This window comes from Leptonychotes weddellii, chromosome 3 (genome assembly GCF_054177405.1).
Source record: "Leptonychotes weddellii isolate Sample4059 chromosome 3, ASM5417740v2, whole genome shotgun sequence".
NCBI classification, from domain to species: Eukaryota; Metazoa; Chordata; class Mammalia; order Carnivora; family Phocidae; genus Leptonychotes; species Leptonychotes weddellii.
The window spans coordinates 73,724,989-73,743,734 of record NC_138371.1 but is presented as its reverse complement, the minus strand read 5'-3'; the positions used below and the strand labels follow the sequence as shown (position 1 = coordinate 73,743,734).

At 41.1% G+C, this 18,746-nt stretch overlaps 1 protein-coding gene across 3 annotated transcripts in view; it reads left to right on the top strand.

Moving 5' to 3' along the window:
* The window catches only part of LYPD6B (LY6/PLAUR domain containing 6B), a 162,794-nt gene that overhangs the window by 60,748 nt on the left and 83,300 nt on the right, over positions 1 to 18,746 (top strand). Inside the window, exons 1-2 of one of the 3 annotated variants that reach the window (XM_081814467.1) lie at positions 82 to 282; positions 18,102 to 18,172. The exons of 1 other annotated variant lie outside the window; for it this stretch is intronic. The gene's annotated coding sequence lies outside the window, so the exon portion shown is untranslated. Of the gene's footprint in view, positions 1 to 81; positions 283 to 18,101; positions 18,173 to 18,746 lie in introns of those variants that run through there. One more of the 3 variants, XM_081814466.1, reaches the window with a different exon arrangement.

Here is an 18,746-nt window from a genome sequence, read left to right as displayed (position 1 = left end):
CTACCTGGGTTGAGGTCTTCCGTGTGGCTTGTGAAGAGGGTGGCTCGCAAGGACAGTTCCAGTTTAACTCTTGCCCTGGTGTCATTACTTACAAAGTCTCCTCTCACTTCCAGGAGTGTCCCAGTGTGGATGACAAATTATAAGGTCCCCCTACCTAAGGGATGTGGAACCTGCAGAAGTTTTCACAGGATTCACTACTGCTCTTGGATGGTTTTGCTCAAAGATTTGTATATTAACATGGGGAGTAGGATGGTGTGCCAATAAGATTGAAAGGATATCCAGGTCAGTTTCTAAACTGAAATTCTGTAATGAAGTAGAGAAGGATAACATTTGGGATGGGACAGTGACATTTTCTGTCCTGGCTAGATGGGGAGTGTAAGTGCGGGTTCTTCATATAAGCCCGAGGAGGCCATATTTAGTATAACATGTTGCAAACAGTGTAAGGTTCTACTGAAAATGTAAAGTGCTTTCATATGTACTATTCCGTTTGAGTCTCACCATAATACCTAGTTTGGTTTTTTAAATGCCTAGTTTGGTTTTTTAAATAGATGTGGGAATAGCTGGTAATTGATTTGGGAATAAAAGCCAAATCTCCTCATGCTCTTTCCATTATAACACACATGTTGGAAAGCCATTGCTAGAATATCCAGGGAAGGCTTTTTCTGACTAGGACAAAAAGTGCATTGAGGGGGCTTCCTGGAGTGAACCGCATGGTTACTTGTTTAGGAGACCAAGTTCTGTTTACACTTGGCAGTAGCTTTGCTACATAGGTATTCTTGCCTATTACCAGTGTTTTATTTTAACTTTTTTTAAATTTAAAGATTTATTTATTTTAGAGCACACGCATGAGCAGGGGAAGGGGCAAAGGGAGAGAAACTCAAGCAGATCCCTGCTGAGCATGGTGCTGACGCAGGGCTCCATCTCGTGACCCATGACCCCATGACCCCAGCCAAAATCAAGAGTTGGCCGTTCAACTGACTGAGCCACCCAGGCGCCCCAATTTCCAATGTTTTTAATACCAACAAACCAACAAATAGAATAGCAGTTGGTTGACTACCGTCAGATTTGGGTATGTGCCATTTATCTTAACCATGGAAATTCCTTTGCCTCCTCTTCCCCTCTGAAAGCCATGGACAGAGTAGTTAAAAGAGCTTCAAGGGGTTGACTTGATACCATTTGAGGCTCTTGCTTAGTACTTAACTCACATACCAATTTTTAAATTAAGGATTACAGTATGGAATTTAAGGATTGAAAGAAAAAATAGAAGCTTATAGCTAATTACTCTTTCAACTATTTTTTTCCGAATGCACAATCTTTGGAGAAGTCTTATTATAAGTAATGCTTTTAGCTCAATGCCAAGTGATATTTCATTTTGATCTAGGAATCCAGAGCTTGGATATGTATTTCTTTTTGCAAAATGTTAGCATTTTGTCCTGCTAAATTAAGTAGTGATAAAGGAAAACTCCAATATAGCTCTTTCCTGCTCTCCTGAAATTCTATCAAGACCCCAAATATCTGAGAAAAGGAAATTGTACCTTAAGGTTTAACACACGAGTCATAAAAGCTGGTCTCTGTTAAAGCTGGGCTGTCAGCAGCCTGCAAATTAGAACTCTAGGGTATGTCGAAACTTAAAGTTCATCTTTAACATAAAGGGGGTTCACACAGTGCTATTCTGAGGGCTAATCTTTAGTGACAGATGTAGAGAAAGGAGCCTCAAGTGTTGTTAGGAAAACCCAAGTCTTCCATCCTAAGCACTTTTGACTTTTATTTTAGACATCAGCCAGTCATTGCCAAGAATATGTCTGAAGGGACTGATCCCAGCTGTTTGAAAGGGCTTTCCTTTTGTATAAGGTACTTAGAGAATCATGTAGTATTCTGTTCTGTGGCATATTTTATATATACCATGACCACAAATAATGGTGATCCTAATGATTTTTTTCCAAATTGATGGCAGCAAGGACTTGTGAAAAGAAAGCTCATGGAGCTGGGAGGCAATCCTTACTACAACGATTTAAATTAGATTTTACTACTAATTAGACAAGTTGTTTAAACCTTTGTTAGCTCAGTTTTCACATCTGTAAACAGATCCTAATAACTTCACTATCTACCTTATTGGAATAGTTTCATGGTCAAAGGGATGATTAGATGTCAGATCCTTTGATAAGTAGAATCCTGACTGTAGTAGACTTACAATGCTCACCTGCATCTAGTTCATCTTCATGGGAAAATTTCTCTTCCTGGCCCCTATTGCAATCGGGTGGGTCATGTGACTCTTCCTGGCCAGTGGTGGTGGCTGGATATGAGTCACTTCTGGGCCAGACTAATTAGTTGGTGTAAGACCCTTTAGGGTTCTCTTTCCCTGTTGTGATAATTTTGGAAATATGTTTCCACATTTAGAGCTGTCTGGAATGCTAAGACAGCACATGGAAGATAGTTATCTCAGAGAGGTGCCTGGACCTACAGTGGGCTTCGATTCAGCAAGAGATGGACCTAGTGTGTCAGAACAGAGATTGAGAGATTGTTTGTTATGCAGCATAACCCAGCTGATCCAGACAGCTCTATGTATAAAGAAGTTATAAAATTATCCCTGTGATGATTAGTCAGAAGTCTCCCAGATTCCTCCTAATATTTATGAATAATTTGCTGGTGTTTCATATTCTGATACCTAATGGACTTGAATCTGATTGTTGCAACTCTCTTCCCATCCTCCCACCCCCAAGAATCTCCACTGTCCTTTTGGATGTAACCTGAAAGAATGAGCTATATTGGCAGTTACAACATACAAGGAGAGGTGATAATTCCAAGAAGTAATGTATCTGGCAATTAATGGATATTCAACAAACCTTTATTGGCAGTAGGAAGAGAAATTGGGTGATATGGTCATTACCAGTGATTCCATGTAGCAAAATTGAGTAGCCAACACTCTCCTCGCAGTTGCCTCAGAAGCAGGGTTTGGCACATTTCGTCCCTCTCTCTTTCTGGAACTCTTTTTGATCCTTGGGTTCCTAGACTCCAGCATCTTCTAGTTTTCTTCCTGTCCTAGCAGCCATTCCTTGGTCTCCTTTGCTGGATCCTCTTATTCCTGATAATTAAATACTGGAGTGCCCTAGAGCACAGTCTCTGAAGCCCTTCTCTTTTATTTGAATCTCTCAATCATAACTGCTTTTTGTTTTATTATTGAATGGTTTATTTTTTATTGATTTATACATTCTTTTATATGGAGTATTAACCCTCTATCATACATTGCTGAGAATTTTCCTCATTTGTCATTAGATTTTTACTTTATAGTTTTTCCATGTACATTTTACATTTCTATATAATCAAATATATCATTTTTAAAAAGGTTTTTGGAATTAGTATGGGATTTGAGGAATTTGTTAATGTGTGAGGTGGTGATATTTAAAATATGAAAGTGGTCTCTATATTATAGACCAAATCATTGTTCTGGAGATGTTCTCTGGGTTGGTGCTTACATGGTGAAGGGTCATGTCATTCCAATCCATATTCTTGCTAAATTACACTTGTGACTGTAATAATAAGTTATTTCTGTGTAACAGCTTCAAATTTTAGTTGCTTAAAATACCGGTAATCATTTATTATCTCTCATGGGTTTCTGTGGGTCTAGAAATCAGAATTGGTTTGGCTGAGCATTTCTGAATCAATTATTCTCATGAGGTAGTCACGTGTTGGCCTGAGCTGCAGTCATTTGAAGGCTTGACCAGGGCTGAAGGATTTATATCTAAGGTGACTCACGTAACTGGGAAGTTCGTCCCTCTTCATGTGGGCAACTGCTTGAGTGTCCTTATGACCTTGTTATTGGTTTTTCCCCAGAGCAATTGATCTAGGAGACCAAGACAGAAATTCCAGTGTCTTCTAGGACCCAGCCTCAGAAGTCACACATCATCACTTCTACCTCATTTAGTTGGTGGCATAATAGACCAGTCTGACTTCAGAGTATGGGTTGGGGGTAGGAGAGAACACTGCTAAAGGCTTGACCACCAGGAGGTAAGATCCTCAGGGACCATTGTGGAGCCTAGCTCCCACGGCAACCAAAGGGTATTCCATATTTGAGATGTTTTCTTAGGTTTGATACATGCTTTTAAACTGAAAATACAGGAATGCCAAATGATGAGTATTGGGGTTTATCCAAGGCATTGTTAACTTTATACTCTATTAAAGTAGAAGAGATGGATGAATATTTGCAGACTGCTCGAGTAGGCCCCTCAGGACAGAAGGTGTCTGAGATAATACCAATGTAAGACCCCTAGTATGCTTTCTGGAACTAATGTTGTTACTCTTGATTTTCTATTTCCTCCATACCTCTCTGAATCCAAATATTTTGAAGAAAATAAGTCAGGTAGGGGCAAGACAATGTCTAAGACAGAGAAAGATAGCTGCTAATAATAGCAATAACTTTTACTTATTAAACACCTGCTGTGTGCCAGCCAGATATAGAACAGACTCTTTTTTTTTTTTAAAGATTTTATTTATTTATTTGAGAGAGTGAGAATGAGAGAGAGAGAGAGCGAGCACATGAGTGGGGGAGGGTCAGAGGGAGAAGCAGACTCCCTGCTGAGCAGGGAGCCCAACGTGGGACTCGATCCCGGGACTCCAGGATCATGACCTGAGCCAAAGGCAGTCGTTTAACCAACTGAGCCACCCAGGCACCCTAGAACAGACTCTTTTTAATAAGTTACATCTTATTTATTCCTTACAATAGCCATTGATGGAAAAGGATATTATCCTTTTTTTTTTTTTTTTTTAAGATTTTATTTATTTCTTTGGGGTGGGTAGGAGTAGAGGGAGAGGGACAAGCACACTCCACACTGAGCGTGGACCCTGATGTGGGGCTTGATCTCACAATCCTGAGATCATGACCTGAGCTGAAATCAAGAGTTGGATGCTTAACCGACTGAGCCACCCAAGTGCCCTGGAAGTGGATATTATCCTTATTGTAAGTATGGCAAAACTGATAATCATAGTAACTCACCCAAGGTCATGGAGTATTGGTTGAGCCGAGATTTGAACCCAGGTTTGTTGGTCTCCAAAGGCTGTGGTTATTCTACTACCTCTTACTGCATCCTGTTGATATAAACATAGGCACATAAAATGTTTGGGCATCAGAAATTTGAAAAACTGTAGAGTTGTGTGTTATCTGGAAAAATCTGTCAAAGGTAAAAGATCCAGGAAAACATAATCCCAGATACGAAGGCACTCTGAAAATGAAAAGTGCTTTATAAATGTAAGGTGACAGTGTTGTTAATATTATTCAGCTCATGAGAAAATGAATCATGTATAATTCCATTTCTTCTTCAGAGTATAGCAGAACACCTGCCCATTAATCCTTACCCCATTAAAACAATAACTGCCTAGCCAGGTAGTACACTGGAATTAATGTGTAATTAAAGAAAATTATCATCCGCTCAGCTATGAAATAGGAATGGCAATATTTCAAGTCCGTATATATTCTAGACAAATAAATGTTTTAGATTAGGAAACTCTGCTAAAATGTATAATTTAGGAAGATATAAAATCATCAGTTTAAAATTAAAGCATAAAGAGCTTTATGTCTGTAAAAGCATTTTGTTGTAATGTTGGTATGGTGTCGTATTTGTCTTCAGTACGAAGACATCGTCTTTCCGACAACCGCTGTTTAAAGGCTACACGCCCTGGGGATGGGGAAAGCGTGTTTCTCTTGGATTGCCCCTCTTTTGATGTGCTTGTGAGTGGCATTAACACATGACCAATGAACTGAGATGGCAGGCTTGAGGGTGGGGGATGGTATGAAGCCCTCATTATCGTGCCTTGGCACCCGGCCCGTAGACACCAGCAGCAGCAAGAGCCTTGATTTCATTTTAAAAGGAGTTAGAAGAACGTGAAGAAGGTCATAGCCATCAATCTGTTATCCCTCTGCTAGATAGGATCTCTTTAAGGAGGAGCAGGAAACATATTTTAAAACCTCCAATGAAGGCCCCCAAATGACTGTGTTCATCTTACCACTTATTAGTGAAAGCGCTCCATCTCTGAAACAGAGCTCACAAGCACTGCACCACAAAATTTGTCAAAGAAAAGGATTTCGTTTTAAATTGCCTCAGCTCGAGGCAGCATATACAGTTAGTATAGGCAGGGAAGCAGGCATACGAAAGCAAAAAAATATATATATTTTTGCAGTTTTATTGGGTTTCATTAACTTCACAGTCTTGTAAAGGGGTTGGTACTCCTTCCACTGCAGAGGAAAGAAACAGAGGCGGACGTTAAATGTCCAGCTGAAGGCTGGATTATTGATCGGAGGGTGGGAAATAGTCTGGAGGAGCTTTAATCTCTCAGAATGCACTTCTCCTATCCCTGGCTGTAGCCGTGAGGCCTCTGGATAGTATGCCCTTTGTTTTATTTCTAAGGAAGTTTTAGAAAGGAAATACACAGTACCTAGAATCTGAGTCTTCCAGCATGGGATTTAGTTTTGTGAAATTTTATCTAGTGTTGAGGTGCATGTATATTTATTTTTACACAATTAAAATATTGATGTTCAAATGTATGTACAAAATCTGTTCAAATATCCATTTTTTTAAAAAAGATTTCATTTATTTATTTGACAAGAGACACAGCGAGAGAGGGAACACAAGCAGGGGGAGTGGGAGAGGGAGAAGCAGGCTTCCTGCAGAACCTCCCAGGACCCTGGGACCATGACCCCAGCCGAACGCAGACGCTTAACGACTGAGCCACCCAGGTGCCCCTGTTGCTATAAATTCTTAATACTGTTTCATAGTAGCATACTAGTCCTTCAAGTTGATAATGTTATAATTTATTTTCTTACTGTAGGACATTCAGGTTGTTTCCAAAATTTCCCCTGCTATAGGTTATGATGTAATAAACTTTTCCACGAAGATAGCTTTTTTATTTCCAAAAGGTATTATTATTATTTTTTTTAGCTAAATTTTTCAGGACTGGACTTAGAGGGTCAAGGCCACTTTTGCTTATGTGATTATCTTCATCGGTTTGCTTCCCTGATAGATGGTGATTTTTTTGTTGTTGTTGTTAATTTTTGGGCATCTAATCTGTACCTAGGGGTTTGCATAGTTCTGATCTGCCTGACCAGATTTGAGGATTGTGTCCTAAATGGCCCCAGCAGGACGCAGAATTCACACCATTGGTTCAAATGAGGAGAATTCCGTGGATTCTACCCACAGAGTATGTGCAGGGTGATAGGATGGGGGGAGTCCAGCCGTAGAAAGCCATGGGAGCCGTGAGCTGAGGGGACAAGAGAGAGAAGGCGTGTTCTGGGAGGGCTCATGGCCAGCTCTGGACGGAAGGAGAAGGGAAGGAAACAGGGTCTCAAGAACACTTAGAGCTGCAGCCGTGGAGGATGCAGTCCTGGCTGGGGCTGGGGCTGGCTGCAGAGGGACACCATTTCTATGGGTGATGCTGGGCCTGAAGCATGTGGGGCTAGGATGAAGCCCGCCCCCAACCTCCCTTTCCTCCCTTGCTCTGGTCTCCTGCAACTTCCTCCATTAGCCAAACCCAGCACAAGTCAGTTGCCCAGGAACCTGGGGGATGCAATCTGCAGGGGCCACCCTCCTGGTTGACAGTGAGAGCAGGGCAGACAATGGATCTCAAGCTGGTGGAGGCGCAAATGACAAAAATAAACTAGCACAGTGATGATGGAAGTTGGGATGATATTTAACATCTCTCTGGACTATAGTCTCTGAGAAAGGCCTTAAATATTGCATTTGCTTTATTATGAAAACCAGGTCACCGTCAGAGAGCCAGGGGCTCAGAAAGAGCACTCAGCACTGGTGAGGACAAGTCCCATGTCTGTAGGCTGTTTGCTTTTTGGCAGTCTTCGTAGTTACCTTCTGTCAGATCTGATATTCCTTACACCTGCTCTTCCAGCTTTCCCCCAGCCCTCGAAGTTTTGATCCAAGTATGTCTCTAGTTTCAAGGACACACTAAAAGTAGATTCTCTGTAGGAACCTGGTCACAGACAGCATTCCACAGGGCAGTTTCTCACACTGGGAGCTGAAGACCTCTGAGCCTTGGTAACCTCGGGGATTTGTGAGTCTTAGGTAAGGTTTTTAAGATGTTGCTTTCATTTTCATGGCGATAAAAATTTTACCTAGGCCCATCCTGGATCATTGGGTATCTGTCTTATAACTAAGCACCGGGATATGATTTCCAATGTGTATTTAGGTTTGTGTTCAAATTAGTGTCAAGTAGAACCTGTTTAAAATGGAGGGTTCCTAAGAAAAACCAGGGTAGAACTAACTTGACACCAAAGCACTGTTTGCATTTAAAGACCAAATGCTCACAGAGCAGGCTGATGAAGAAAGGTTTCACAGCACTTCTAGAAGGGAAGTGGTGGGAGTAGCCAGTCTTCCCATAGGACACGGAAGTAAATGCTTGCCGAGCTCAAAAGGACCCACGCCATGGCAATCAGTGGCCAGTACCATATATATCCTCACTGGGGCAGCAGTGTGATTTCAGCAGAACACGATCTAACATGTTAAGCTACAGTTAATTTGAATGCTGTTTGTTCTGTAGTTTGGATTGTATCTGTTTATACACGTGCTTTGGTTTGTATAGACAAAGGGTGACACATCTAAAGATTTTGTACCTGGTTTTATATTGTTGTTTTCTAAGGAACACACTAAAAACAACAAAGTTAATGTTGGGGGGATTTGAGGGAACATTTTTCTTTTCTTTTTTTTTTTTTTTTTTAAGATTTATTCACTTATTTTGAGAGTGAGAGAGAGAGAGAGATGGAGAGAGAGAGGCAGGCAGAGGGAGAGAATTTTCAAGCAGACACCCTGCTGAGCTTGGAGCTCCACGTGGGGCTCAGTCCCATGACCCATCAGATCATGACCTGAGCCAAAACCAAGGGTCAGACCAACTGGGCCACGCAGGTGCCCCAAACATTTTTCTTCAAAAAAATGTCTGCATATAATTCAAGTTGGACAATTACCATGGAGTTAACCATGGACTGGTAATCTCTGCCTCTGTGAATTGATTAAAGGAGGAAGGAAGGACTTTTTTTTTTAAACCTCTCTTTTAGCACTAAAAAGACTTTATGAATCTTCATATCAAGAATTCATGCGGTTTTGGATGATTTAGTAGCACATATTTAAGAAATATGATATTAGTCAGCAGGATCCCCGTGGCTCATTTGCTACATGATTTTCTTGTTCGGGACTCTTTCCTGTGGAATCCAAGGCTGATTCTTCCTATTTCTGCCATAACCAAGTAGCATAGTGAAATCTCATAGATGTTTGGGGACTGATTTTCTGAAGTGTTAATTTCATTGTTTGAAAATATCAAAGAATATCTCTAGGGGCACCCAGTGGCTCAGTCGGTTAATCATCCTACTCTTGATTTCGGCTCAGGTCATGATCTCAGGGTTGTGAGATTGAACTCTATGCCCCCTTCGTACTCAGCAGGGAATCTGCTAGAGATTTCTCTCCCTCTGCCCCTCCCCCTGCTCCTGCTTGAGTTCTCTCTCTCTCTAATCTTTAAAAAAAAAAAACAATTAAAGAATGTCTCTTAATTTCTCACTGCATTGCCCATGTTGTATGGATTTTGAATGCAATACTTCTTGGGGGGATATCAATATATAGTCATCTTTGGGGCTGGGAGAAACTGCCTTGTAATTATCAGTGACAATTTTTCTACTGGGCATTGTCTTTGTGCATATAGGCAGAAAATTTATATTAACACTCAAGGCAGTTACATGGATGAAGGGAAAAATAGGTAATGGATGTTTGGTATTAAATACACCGGTCTGTTTTTTAGGCAGGGGTTATAAGACACGTTATGTAACTGAGGCATCATATGATACTATGAACAGGTATGCTTGCTGGAATAGCTGGGTATTCTTAACCCGGCAACACCTCTTGTCCTTAGAGGCTCTCAGGACTAGAATCATTTCTTTTCTTTTTTTTTTTAAGATTTTATTTATTTGACAAAGACACAGCGAGGGAGGGAACACAAGCAGGGGGAGTGGGAGAGGGAGAAGCAGGCTTCCCGCTGAGCAGGGAGCCCGATGCGGGGCTCGATCCCAGGACCGTGAGATCATGACCTGAGCCGAAGGCACACGCTCAACAACTGAGCTACCCAGGCGCCCCTAGAATCACTTCTAATGCTTCTGGAGTTGTAATAACAGGGTGGTTATTCAGGGTTTCCACTGCTCACTGATTGTTCTAATGGAGAGCTTCAGAGGTAGAGAGAACCTAGTAACAGATAAGTCTTCAGTAACTTGTTACTGGCATTGAAGTATGTTACTCACTTTCTCCCTTGCCAGTTAACCTTATGCTGTTTGCTTTAGGGTTATGTAAAAAGGAGCGTGTACTCTACAAATTAGGATTCCAATTATCGTGCAGCTCCTCACCGGCTTCTCCCTTCACCAACCCCACCATCCAAATTATGAAAAGTAATGAACTGGCCTCAGGAAGCTTCTCTGGGTAATTTTCCTGGAGGCCGACCCTAACACTCAAGACCCAAACTGGGTAACCAAGTCACAAGGAAGCCTTTGAAGATGGAAGGCTTTGGTTGTGATTTTTATTTTCTCAAGAAGGAAGTTAATGTGGGTCGATGAGTTCAGATTGTACCTAGCAGAAAAATTCCAGGAGGAAATTGGACTTTCCCAGTCAAACATAGACCTTTCAGGTCATCTCTTCCCTGCCACCCCAAAACTCTCCATTGGTGAGACCCAGGAGCTCAAACACATCCTCCCCTACCAGGCAGCGAAGTGTCTTCACAAATCCCTAATCCCCAAGCCTGTTTGCCGAAATTAAACAATGCAGGGCCCCAACAAAGCCCTTCACCAACAAAGCCACACCTAGTCTGGTCTGAAAGTGAAGTAGGTGGATTACTTTCTAGACACAGCTGAAAGTTCGGCTGCAAAAACACTGCCTTTTGTCTGCCTCCAGGCCTTTTCTTGGCTGAGCTGTTCCTCCTCTCTCAGGGACCAACCCAGAATCCCCTTCTGTCAGGAAGCACCTCAGATCTGCTGGTTCTCCCCCACCTCCCAACTCTTCCCCACAAACTGGGGAGCGGCAGGTCTAAGGGGAGAAGGAAAATGGGGAGTCCTGGTGTGGTCCAGGCCAATTAGGGCCCCAGTGCCATTTTCCCCCTTTGTGAATGCAGTTCATTAGGATCATAACCCCTTTCTAAGGAACACAGCCTCTGAGAGTACTTTAATCATTCTCATGAATTATATTGTTTAATATTTTAGTTCTGACTTTTTACCACCATGAGATACACTTTAGTTTTAGCATTGTTTTGCAGAGACTGGTAAAAATACCTGTATAAAATTACCTATGTATTTACCGTCTTTTCTGCTTGTCATTTCTTGCATATCAGATATTCCTCTGGGTTCATTTTCTTGCTTCCTAAAGTACATCCTTCCCGTGTCTGGGTGGCTCAGTCGGTTAAGCATTGACTCTTGGTTTTAGCACAGGTCATGATCTCCGGGTTGCGGGATTAGGCCTCGCATTGGGATCCTCACTTAGCGGGGAATCTGCTGGAGATTCTCTCTCCCTGTCCTTTCCTGCCCCTTGCACACGCGTGCTCGCTTGCTTTTGCTCTCTGTCTCTCTCTCAAATAAATAAATCTTTAAAGTACAACCTTTAGGGCATTTCTTTAGGGAAATTTGTTGGTAGTAAACTTTCTGTTTTTGTTTAAAAGAATGTATTCCATTCTCCTTCTTAAAAAAAAAAAAAAGCTTTATTGGGTGTTCTAGTTGTTAAGAAAAATTCAACCGAGTAAATTTGAAGATCTAATTGGTTTTGTTAATGGATTCATGATTCAGGCAGCATCCCTTCTGGCAAGTAGAGGGGTACCCTGAGGAGTTGTACAAAATGGAAGGTTTTTATAGGAAGGAGGATGGGGCAAGAAAGTTATTAGCAAAAGAAAAGACAGGATTGTTCCAGGTGACATCACCATACCTTAGGGGAACTCAGGGGTCTGACTAGATAATTTACCTCATCTTCTGGGCCCATGTGACAGATTACCTCATTGGTGCTTATCAGAAAATTCCTGACTGACCTTTTAAGACTTACATTTCTGGGGGAGGTTGAAACTGCAATTAGGTTAGGTGTTAAGCCCCAGTTTGGTGACTGGGCCTAAGTGACGCCATTTTGGGACTGTGGTTTCTTTTTAATACAGTTAATATTTCTATTCTCCTAACACTTTGAAGATTGGTACACTTTTGTCTTCTGACTTCAGTTGTTGCTGTTGAGAAATCTGTCAATCTAATTGTTGATCTTTTTTGTGGGTGATATTATAATGTCATTGTCTTTGGTATTCTGCGGTATCACTTTAGTGCGCCTAGATATGGAATTCTTTTTATTCTGCTTGGTATAAAGTGTTTTCTGTGTCTTTGTATTTGTGTCTTTCATCAACCTTGGCCGTTATGTCTCAAAACTGCCTGTCCTCCAATCTCAATTCTCTCCTAGGACTTCCATTTTCAGCTTTCTTAGTCTATGCTCCATGCCTCTCAATATCCTTTTAATACTTTCTGTCTCTTTTTATTGCATTCTGGTCACTTTTTTCTAGAACTCTTATCAGTTCAAGTGACTCTGTCTTCAGCTCTGGTAAATATGAGGTTTAACTTGTCCATTGAGTTTTTAATTTAAATGATTTTATGTTGTCTCTGAAAATTCTCTTAGGCTAATTTGTGAATATTTGTGATCATTTTTTAATATTTTTAAAAGTCTCATTCATTTTTTATTCCATATTCTATTACATTAAATATTTTTGTTTAGTACTCTCTGAGAGTGCTAAATATTTGGAAATTAAGGGTGGGTGTCCTTCTGTTCCTGGCAACTTTCATTTATGTTGCTTTATTTTCTTGTGTTTTGAGGAAATTTTTTTTGAGAGCGTATATTTGATTAAATTTAATTTATAGCAACATTAAGGACTTAAATTGAGAGCTTTTCTCCAAGAAGATTTGCATTTCTTGTGTCCTGGAGCTTGGGGGTAGGACTGACCTAGGACTATGTTAGCCAGCTTCAAGGGTCTTGACTTCATGAGTGTCAGGTTCAGCTACCCAACCCTGTGAGGGACCCAGCATTCAGTTCCTGATGCTGGAGCATCTGCTCCCAGGGCAACCCTGACTTGTGTGTATGCTTGCCACTAACGCTTTTGAATTTATCTTACATTTCTTTCTTCCCTTCCTCTCTCTCTCTCTCACTCTCTATTTGTGCATACACTTCTTTGGAATATATTCTGTACTTTTTTGGTGGTCAGAAATGCAATATAAAGTTTGTTCTACTTATCCAGGATCTTGTTGTAGCAAAAGGGCCTCTTAGAGTATGGGCTAGAAGCAGAAAATTTGATCTCTTTAGAGGCTGCCCACTTCCTTGTTTCCTCTGTTATAGCTAACTTGTGCCTGATCATAGGCTGAGTCCTGGGACTACTTCTGGCTTATGGGGTGTAATGGTGCCCTCATCACTCAGCATCTCACATACTACCTTATGGTCTTCTTTGCTGATAACCCTGAGGTCAATGGTCAGAGGTGTATGTTCAAAATATAATACTGTATAAGCCAATGACTATTTCTTTTAAGGAAAAAAAAATTGGACCCCATATTTAGGTATTTAATTTCTTTAAAAGATATATTTTCAACTAAGTTATGTCATGCAACTGATTATTTAGAAGAAAAAACATAACCCATTATCCAAGTGGCTCTTTCCACTTAGATATGGTATTGGCATCATTTGCTTCTTGAAAATTAGGTTTGTGCCTCATTTTTCTTCTTATACCTGGCTACACCTACCATTTGATAAATTTTTCTGGAATTGAATTACATTTTTCCAGCTGGCTTTTCAGAGATTTGGATATGGCATGTAGGGTTGTTTTTTTTTCCCCTGCAAGATTTTATTGAATGCAGACACAAAAATTATACCTTCAGATAGCATTTGAAATCTCCTGGGAGGCCAGTCTAAATAGAGCAAGTTGTTTCGTTTAAGTTATAGATCCCAATCATGGACTTTAGGGAAATTTTCTGGAAACTGATTCCTTGTTCTGGTTCTAATCAAGGGTACTGCATCTCCCTTCATATTATTGATGAGCAGCTGCTATGATTACATGAGTCTCACAAGGATGGAAAGTGGAGATAGAACTGTGTTTTATTTGGTGTTAAGGTAATACTCAGCAGTTTTGCCTCATCTGGATATAGACCTTTGAAGGAATGTGTAAGGTACTCCATGTTCTCAGTGAACAGTAGTAATAGGGTCTTTGAATGTGAAACATGTCCTAAATTTTTTCTCTTTAAAAATAACATTTCAAAACAAGTCAGAATTTCTCAAGGCAATTACAGAGCCATTTGTATTGACAAAATAGCAACAAGATGGGGTGTAAAAGGTTATGTATCTGTTCATTGCTCAGATGCTTAAGGACATGCCAAGGAAGAACATAACACCTGCCTTTTATTTTCTCTTGAGAGATGGCTCTATTTTTAATCTTGCCTAGTGTTCTGATCCTTTTGATTGTACTCCAGAAGAAAATCTGAATAGAGTTACATAGGCCACCTACCTTAACCTAACAAATGAGAGGAAGGGAGAACTCACCAGGGGGATCTCATCTCTTTTCTGATGAAAAATGATAATTCCTGATTGATTGAAATGTCATGCTGAGTGGGTGAATAACAATCTTGGGGTTTATTGCATGCTTTCTAAAACTCTGCATATGGGGTTGTTCTTCAAACACAAGGAGGTCCTCTGCTGGCTATCTACTGGGGACGTGTCCAGCAAGAATGACCCAAATCTGTATGTTTAGGAAGGTTCTAAAAAAACCATCTCCTCTAGACTTCTAAGACCCTCATAAGGAAACAAATATAAGAATTATTACATGTGGAATTACTTAGAGCATTAATGATTTCCCAAGCTTGAGAACATATAAAATATAGCAAGCGGGATAGTTCTTAAGAGCATGGCCTGAAGGAATTAGGACTGGTGCCAGGCCTGGGCTGCTCTCTGCATACCCTCAAATTCTCCATCTGAAAATCATCCCTTTGGTATGGGTGCAATTAACTCCTTCATACAGAAGTATAAATCACTAAGAAGTTTCATGAGTGTCTTCCTCCTGGTTTTCAACTGGAGATAATCTTTGAGTCAAGGGAAAGCAAATCCAGTTGTGTAATAGCAAGGATATCTACTGGGGAGGGGAAGATACCCTCGAAAGGAGGAGAGGGGTATGCTGAGGGCTTGACAGAGCCACAGGTCTTTCCTGTGATGTTGGCAGCATGCACAGCTGGTGGTGCTCATGTTGAAATAGAGGAGACTCCTGTGGGCTTTATCCAGCTTTTTTGTTGGACTTTGTATCTTAAGAGCAGAGAACCCATAGAATTCTTCTGTGTCCTTCACTGGTTTTTTTTTTTTTCCTTTTAAATTTTTATTTAAATTCTAGTTAGTTAACATGTCGTGTAATATTGGCTTCAGGAGTAGAATTCAGTGATTCATCACTTACATATATGTAACACCCAGAGCTCATCATCACAAGGGCCCTTCTTAATACCCATCACCCATTTAGCCCATCGCCCACCCACCAGCTCCAGCAACCCTCAGTTTGTTCTTTTATGGTTTGCTTCCCTCTCTTGCTCTTTTTTACCCCTTCTTCCCTTCCTGTATGTTCATCTGTTTTGTTTCCTGAATTCCACATATGAGTGAAATCATAGGGTATTTGTCTTTCTTTGACTGATTTCCTTAGCATAATATACTCTAGCTCCATCCATGTCATTGCAAAAGGCAAGATTTCATTCTTTTTGATGGCTGAGTAATATTTCTCTGTGTGTATATACCATATCATTATCCATTCATCAGTCGATGGACACTATGGACACTTGGGCTCTTTCCTTAGTGTGACTGTTACTGATAATGCTGCTGTAAACCTTGGGGTGCATGTACTCTTTTGAATCTGCGTTTTTGTATCCTTTGGGCAAATAGCTAATAGGCAATTGCTGGGTCATAGGGTAGTTCTATTTTTAACTTTTTGAGGAAGCTCTGTACTATTTTCCAGAGTGGCTGCACCAGTTTGTGTTCCCACCAATAGTGTAAGAGGGCTCCCCTTTCTCCACATCCTCACCAGCATCTGTTGTTTCCTGTGTTGTTCATTTTAGCCATTCTGACAGGTGTGAGGTGGCATCTCATCATGGTTTTGATTTGTATTTCCCTGATGATGAGTAATGTTGAGCCTCTTTTCATGTGCCTGTTAGCCATCTGGATGTCTTCTTTGGAGAAATGTCTCTTCGTGTCTTCTTGCCCATTTCTTGACTGGATTTGTTTTTTTGGGTGGTGAGTTTGCTAAGTTCTTTATGGATTTTGGATACTAACTCTTTATCAGATATGTCACTTGCAAATATCTTCTCACATTCTGTAGGCTGCTTTTTAGTTTTGCTGTTTCCTTTGTTGTGCAGAAGCTTTTTATCTTGATGAAGTCCCAATAGTTCATGTTTGCTTTTGTTTCCCTCGCCTCCTGTACCACGTCTAGTAAGAAGTTGCTGTAGCTGAGGTCAAAGACGTTGCTGCCTGTGTTCTCCTCTAGGATTTTGATTGTTTCCTGTCCCACATTTAGGTCTTTCATCCATTTTGAGTTTATTTTTGTGTTTGGTGTAAGAAAGTGGTCCAGTTTCATTCTTCTGCATGTGGCTGTCCAATTTTCTCAGCACCATTTGTTGAAGAGATTGTCCTTCTTCCACTGGACATTCTTTCCTGCTTTGTCAAAGATTAGTTGACCATAGAGTTGTGGGTCTATTTCTGGGCTCTCTATTCTGTTCCGTTGATCCATGTGTCTTTGTGCCAGTACTGTCTTGATGACTAGAGCTTTGTAATAGAGCTTCAGGTCTGGAATTGTGATGACTCCAGCTCTGCTTTTCTTTTTCAGGATTGCTTTGGCTATTCAGGGTCTTTTGTGGTTCCATGTGTCCTTCATTTCTAACTCTATGCCTGGTGCTAGTAGGAGCTCTGTGGACTGACTCTTGAGTGGATGTCAGCTCAGGACTTGGCAGCAGGGAAGGAGGGAGAAGGAGGCATAGAGACAGGTACCTGACACGGAGGGCTAGCATGCTGAACAGAAACATTGTCTCATCTTTCTTTTGTCATGGGCCCAGTCCTTCTTGGTACTGTTCTTCCTTTTGTGGAAAAAAAAAAAAAAAAGTGGCTCTCTGTTTTCGTTTCTTCTTAGTCCCCCAGATTTATACTTCTGCTCCATCACAGGTCCTCACTTTTGGTCCAGGAGCCTGGGTGCTGTTGGCTTTGTGCTCGAATATAGTAAATGCATACTCTTCTTCCCTGGATGCCCTTGAGAGGTCTGTTGGAACAGGACTTCAAGCAGCAACTCTTCTCCCTTCACACCTTAAGCCTTGCCTTTCTCTGCTTTGGATTGACCCCAGACACAGCCAGGAGCTTAGGCTCTTGCTCAGGATGTAGTTTGTGTTGCTCTGTTGATCTGTCCTCCAGCCCCTGCTGCCAAATGGCAAGTTTCCAGATGTATTTCCTATTGTTCAAGGGAAAAAAGTTAAATGCTTTCTGAAGGGGAGGGGAAGGGGGAAAAGTCAGGTATTTAATTTGGACATCAGAGTGGTTTGGCTTGTGTCCTATAGTCATTCCATAGGAGTTTATTTAGGTAGACAATGTCTAAGTGATTGATCAAGGAGGGACAGGAGTTAGTCATCCATCTTAGGCACTTGGCACATTCTGTTTTACACCTGGAGACACAGTTCAGGGTGCTTGCCGGGGAACCAAAGGTTTGTGCCTCTGAAAGAGGAAGGGGGCCTGGTCCCATTGAGTTATAGCAGGGCCAGATGAAGCGATTCTCCATGACTGGGGAGAGGAGCATCCACTGTGTTCTTCCTCCCTATTCCTTCCACTACTTAAAATTTGTACTCACTTCATCTGCATCCCACCAGATCTTTCTACCTGGGGACAAGAGGATGCTGTATGAAGTCTGAGTCCTTCTTGCACCTGGTGTGTGGCTGGGAAAGGTTATTGAGCCTAAGGACCTCCTTAAGACTCCTCCGCTGTCTAAAGTTTCCTACTTACTTTAAAAAAACTTATATCCTAAATGTCTGCAACTTCAGTTATAATGATACCTTTCCATGTTCATTTGTTTAGATATGCCACACTGCTGTCTGCTGTTGGCAACCCTCCTGGACTAGGCTGCTTTGGTTAATCACATGGATGTTGTGAGTATTATGTTCACAAGTGGATGTAGAGAAGATAATTTGATTGAACTACAAATCCTCACCACACGAGCCACTCCTGCTTAGCAAAAATATATGAAACAGTTGTGATCTGGAGTTTCATTAATCTCTGGGATTATGCTGCTTGCACATTGGTTAAATACTGTGGTTTCCGTATCTTACTCTAAGCATTGAGTTTTTATCAAAGAACTTTTGACACAAAGCAGTGTCTTAGAGTGTTTCAACATGAAGGTAGTTGTTGATCTCCATTTGCAATCCTGAATTCATTTCATCTCCTATGCTTTTATGTTACAGCTTTCTTTTTTTTTTGTTTCCACTTTTATTTTTATTTTTTATTTTTTTAAGATTTATTTATTTGAGAGAGAGAGAGCACTTAAGCGAGGGGAGGGGCAGAGGGAGAGAATCTTCAAGCAGACTCCTTGCTGAGTGCAGATCTTGTTTCAGGGCTCCATCCCACACCCTATGAGATCATGACTTGGGCCAAAACCAAGAGCTGGATGCTTTACTGACTGAGCCACCCAGGCGCCCCAGATTGTTCCCACTTCTAGGCTATTAT